Here is a 6,616-nt window from a genome sequence, read left to right as displayed (position 1 = left end):
ATCTGTTTACCACTCAATTCCATTGATCATTATCAAGAAGAATGATGAAATCGACAGTTTAGTGCAATCCGCCACACTTTCTGATTTGCTCTTTGTCAGGACATCGTCGGGTGGTTGTCATCGGTTATGTTTTAGATTTATATGTAAATAAACTGTAAAAAGTATAGAAAAAAATATTACATTTTTCGAAATTAAAGGTTTTCCATCTCAGGCGTAGATTGCCGTTGCTGTATTTTGTCACATGTTTGCAATGCTCTTTCACTTCCTGTTTTAATTTGCTCGGTATCTTATGTGTTAGAGCTTTTGGTTTTGTCATTTGACTTGAGACTTTCCTTTATCGAATTTCCTAGGAGTTATGTATTTTTATGGTTTTACTTTTAAAATGAGTTTTTTTTGTATTATTAAATTGCATACATGTTTGGTGCCGGGAAAGATTGTATATCATTTTTATAAACAAACCATACCTTCAACGTCATGATTTTGTCTGTTCATCATTGATTAACCAAAGCAAATAATCTCTTACATGCATCTAAAAAAAAGATAAGCAGACTGATATTTAACACAGGTTTAATGACAATTTTCTTTGGATAATGCCCCAACCAGGTCAGGAATATGAAACATGTTTTCCTTATGTTCCTGTTTTTTATATATTCGAACATTTGGTCAGGTTTATGGACGTCAATGTTTTTTAGTTTGCCATGGATTTGGGTATTTTTGTGAAAATTTTTTTTACATAAATTTTATCAAAATTTTGTTTTGATTTGTGTTAAAAATAAAGGTAATAGTAGTATACCGCTGTTTGAATGTCGTAAATCTACAGAGAGAATACAACTCCGGAGTACCAAATAAAACTGAGGTAAATACATCAACTATAAATGGAAAACAACGAAACAACAAAAACACTGAAGTGCAACAAAAAACAAAACGACAATGCAATACACACTGATGTTTCATGACTCGTTTTACAAGGTTTTAAACCTAATTTAAGCTAGTGAATGCCAATATTTGTTTTATTCGTGTTAAACAGATTTCCACGTTTGAAAATTTCGAAAACAATATCAATATTTGTTCACGAATAAATGACATTTCAAATGTGCATTCGGTTCATCTCAATATATTTTGTATCCTCACATATTTTAAGAGTTTTAATAATGATTATCTACCGATTAATTTAAACAAAAACTATATTTCCATATAATAAATAAGTAAAACTATTAATGGTATTGAAGTTTTGTTTAATGCTTGCACTATGCAACATATGTTGAGATGTTACACCACTGTAATAGGTTTAGGAAAGGACTTGGCACAAACATGTTTAAACCCGTCACATTGTGTATTTGCCTGCCCAATGTCAGAAGCATGCATTTCATATGTTGTAGTTTGGTGCTGTATATCATACCTTATTTTTTGTTTTTGTTTTTAATAAGATTTGATTTGTTTTATATAAATTTCATAGACTGCTATGTGATATGCGTTTTGCACATTGTTGAAGTCCGTACTGTGAACCAAAGTTGCTATTTACTACGTCTGGTGAAGAGTAATATCACTGGCAATCCTACCATTTTCTTACTTTTATACATGCCAAACAATTTATAACCATGTAAAAGTTAGTTACAGGTAGCATACAACTGATAAATTACTTGATTTCCGGTTCTTCTGTTTTATTGGCTATATAACCTGAAGAGACGCTGTTTACATCTTGTTGTCTTTCTCAAATATCATATTAAGCAGAAATTTGACACTAAAACAAAAAAAACCCATCTTTATTAAATGTTTTAAATATTTCATATACAGGAGCTTGAAAATTATGAAAAGCTGCTGACATCACGTTTTGAACATTTGATGAGTGTTCTGTTATATTTATTGCAAAAATGATATCGACGAAGTAAATGTCTGCCAGTGTTTTTAACAAGTAATCATTATGAACAATACTTATTTTGATGGCAGTGTCAGTAATAAACGCTTTTGTATATTCGCCTCTCCATGCCCAATCACATTAAATGAGGTTTAAATACTCCCAATTCATATACAATCATGTAATTGGTTATACCAATTAAATATTGATAGATTTAATAAATGTATGAAGGAAACAATGAACCTATCAATCAATTTTTACACGAATCACCAAAATATAAGTAATTACTCAATTCCAGCATAGCGGACTTCTGCCAATTGTACTGAACGGTAAATACATACAAACACGCGTGCAGTCACACTAACAGATGCCCAATGGTGGATAATTTCAATTCTGGATAGTGACCTGCATTTGTTGGTGTACGACGCAGAGATCTTTATGTTGTTTTTGGAGGATAGCTATAATTAGTTATCAAAGGTACCAAGATTATAATTTAGTATGCCAGACGCGCGTTTCGTCTACATAAGACTCATCAGTGACGCTCATATCAAAATATTTATAAAGCCAAACAAGCACAAAGTTGAAGAGCATTGAGGATCAAAAATTCCAAAAAGTTGTGCCAAATACTGCTAAGGTAATCTGTGCCTGGGATAAGAAAATCCTTAGTTTTTTGAAAAAATTCAAAGTTTTGTAAACAGGAAATTTATAAAATGACCACATTATTGATATTCATGTCAACACCGAAGTGTTGACTACTGGGCTGGTGATACCCTCGGGGACGAGACGTCCACCAGCAGTGGCATCGACCCAATGGTGTAAATAGTTAGCAAAGGTACCAGGATTATAATTTAGTACGCCAGACGCGCGTTTCGTCTACATAAGACTCATCAGTGACGCTCATATCAAAATATTTAAAACATACTATAAATATATATATATATATATCGAATAAGGCAGGGAACTTAACAAATTCAAATCTAATTGAAAATAAAATACCGTTACAATAGTTCTAGTTAAGCTAGCTTTAAAACCTGGGTAAATCCACACTTTTCGATGAAAGGAAATACATGTACAAGTCAGTAATATGACTGTTATATTCCATGTGTTTGACATGTTAAAGTTTTGATTCTGGCATAGTTTTCGAGGCTAATAAATTTTGAGATTCTTTTGAGATATGATTTGAATGAATTATGGTCATATCCAAGAAAGTCTCTTCGTTTTCCTAAAGAAGTTCATCGGAAGGTAACAAGACCTTGTTTATAAATATTCAAATTCACAAATAATACACGATGGTCTTAAAGTATAGATTCTGGGCACTGACATGTTTTGTCATCTTATTAACGTGTTATACTATTCTTTTTATTTGTCTTTACTTTACCCATTTTCTACATTTGAAAATGCCTGTACCAAATTAGGAATTTAGCGGTTGTTGTCCGTTCGTTTGATGTGTTTTGTCATTTGATTTTGCCATATGATTAGGGACTTTCCGATTGAATTGTCCTTGGAGTATTTTTGTGTAGTCTATGTTGATTGATATCCATTTGACGTGGCTCGGTACTTATAGACCCCGTTTTTGTGTAATTGTTCTATGACAATTCTCGAACTTTTGTCTTTCATGTTTGGTAATGTGCAATAAAGTTGAGAATGGAAATGGGGAATGTGTCAAAGAGACAACAACCCGACCATAGAAAAAACAACAGCAGAAGGTCACCAACAGTTCTTCATTGTAGCGGTAAATTACCGCAACCGGAGGCGTCCTTCAACTGGCCCCTACAAATATATACTAGTTCAGTGATAATGAACGCCATCCTTATTTCCAAATTGTACACAAGAAACTAAAATTAAAATAATACAAGACAAGGCTCCTGACTTGGGACATGCGCTGGGGTTAAACATGTTTATGAGATCTCAGCCCTCCCCCTATACCGCTAGCCAATGTAGAAAAGTAAACGCATAACAATGTCTATATGCCTTTTGGAGATTTGCTACATATATGACGTGGCTCTGTCATTGTGTATTGTACTTACTTAATTTGAGTATTATTGTCTTAAGTATCGTTTATAGTCTGTACCCCTTTAGTTTGACATTTTACTTATCATGTCTGTTTGTTCTTGTTTCTTTTACACATCGGTGTTAATAAAAAAAGAACTGTATGTGACATACAAGTGAGAAGTTAAGCTTGCTTTAAAGCCATGTTTTATCCACCCTTTTCTACACAAGAAAATGTCTGTACCAAGTCAGGAATATGACAGTTGTCATCCATTGTTTTGATGTGTTTGAGCTTTTGATTTTAGGGACTTTCCTTTTGAATTTTCCGCAGAGTATTTTTGCGATTATACATTTTGAACTTAAACCATTATAAGAACTGAAATTTCAAAACCATTTTGGATGAAACGTTCAACAACAGTGAAATCCAATCAGTAGTTGTGTAATTGTATAACGGAATCACCTGTAAAGCAAAGACCACAAAACAAGCATGTACAAAAAACTGCAGTTCATTTTTTCAAACTTTTACAATGGGTACAACCTATCGTAGGATAAAATCTTAAATGTAAAATCTACTATCTACCCATTTGTTGTAAACGTCTTTGTTAAATGAATTTTCAGGTATGTTTGAATTGTTAATCTGTTGTGTTCTATGTCTTCATAATGTTACCACAGTTTTGGCTGCTGGATCCAAATTATTATTACATTAAATGCTCACCCAATTTGCTCAATATAAGTGAACTGTTAACAACTAGTTAGAGGTTTAGCTAGCTTTAAAATTAGGCTAAACCGATATTTTCTTCGGGAAATGCCTATACCGAGTCCTGAATCCGGCAGTTATGTTTAACATGTTTCGATGATTGATAGCGTCTGATATTTTTTAATTTACTTTCTAGTTCGGTATGTTTGTAATAATTTTGTTTATGTTTTGATGAAATAATGTGAATATATTCAGCAACGAATCGTTCGATTTAACTTTGTAACGTTTAGTAAATACTGTGTGTAAGAGACGGCAATCAACGGCAATCATTAGATTATTGGCTCCTTGCTTGTAAAAGACAAACTCCTAACAAATCTGCTTTGATCAAATGTGTGAGTGTATTTCTTTTCTCTACAAATGGGACATTGCATTAAGAGCACAGCATGAGAACAAATTGTAAAATCCGTTTAATCGAGCTTGACTATTTTTTCTGTTTACATTAAGTTTTACTGTGAGCTACGACATGATATTATCTTTGTTAGCTTTAGTAAACTTAAATTATACTCAAAGGAAAGCTCTGATTCCTTTTCCATATTTGACTTCAACATTTTAGTTCTATCATCTTTAAATATTTTAATTAGGTCTTTGATTTTCAAATATCTTGATCTCGTGTACGTCGGAAAGGACATTATTTGTCTAAATGCGCATCTTTTAGAGTACAATTCACACAGTTCAATTGTTATGGTTTACCTTAAGATAAGTATAAATCTTACTTTCACATATTGTTGGTATGGTAAATATATATTTTTAAATGGACAGCCTGATTATTTTAAATACATGTCCTTATAGGACAACCTCGATAAGCATAGAGATATTTCCTTTAATGAATGTCTCATAAATCATAAATATATTTCCTTATAGGTTAGTCACATTAATCATAAAGACATTCCTTTAAGGACTGTCTCAATTATCATAAAGATATTTTCTTTTATGATAGCTTCAATAATTATAAAGATGGTTTTTTTGGACCAGTCTCAAATATCATAAAAATATTTTTATGAAACAGCCTCGATTATCATAAATATATGTCCTCAATTAACATTAAGATGTTTTATTCTAAGATGGCCTTAATATTCAAAAATAAACTCATCATAGAAATCAGGACTAAATTTTCTATATACGCCAGACGCGCGTTTCATCTACAAAAAACTCATCAGAGACGCTCGAATCCAAAAAAGGTAAAATGGCCAAATAAAGTACGAAGTTGAAGTTGAGCATTGAGGACCTAATTCCTAAAGTTTTGCCAAATACAGCTAAGGTAATCTATGCCTGAGGTAGAAAAGCCTTAGTATTTCAAAAATTCATATTTAGTAAACAGTTAATTTATAAATATAACCATATCAATGATAAATCATGTCAGCACAAAAGTGTTGACCACTGGGCTGGTGATTCCCTCGAACAAATAAATCTCCACCAGCAGTGGCATTGATATAATAATATTCAAAAAAATATTTCCTTAAAGGACAGCCTCAGTAATCATAAATAATTTTATTCAAGTGACTCCAAATATATGATTGTGTGCAAATGTTACGATCTATTGAAATAATTGACAACAGAACTAATTGTATGTGATTGTATAATTTACCTTGCAGTCCTTAAACATTCATTGACTCTGAAAACTTAACGAGTTTCTTTTACTATAACTGTTTTTTTTATTATAGGCTTTTCTTTTGGAATTTGCCTCAGAATTCGGTTTAACTGTTATCTTACTTTTACTCTGACTATAAATATTCCTACCAATTCTATGATATGGATGTTTTGTTTTATCTTTTATTTTTAATACAAATTAAAGGGGAAAAAATGAAATTGCTGTTATTATGTTATTAAGATATCATTCAGACAGCTTCATTTTCTACAATTTGTCCCTACCAAATGTCAATTGTTATTTAAACGGTTACAAATATCTCAAAAGCATTACATGTTTATATTAAATATGTGAAAATTTACTTACAAATGTATGCCTTCTGTGGGGTCTGATACAATGATTGGTTCATAATGAATTAAAGAAAACATAG

The sequence above is a fragment of the Mytilus trossulus genome, chromosome 3, assembly GCF_036588685.1.
Source record: "Mytilus trossulus isolate FHL-02 chromosome 3, PNRI_Mtr1.1.1.hap1, whole genome shotgun sequence".
In the NCBI taxonomy this organism is placed as follows: Eukaryota; Metazoa; Mollusca; class Bivalvia; order Mytilida; family Mytilidae; genus Mytilus; species Mytilus trossulus.
Note: the sequence above shows the minus strand (reverse complement) of the source record.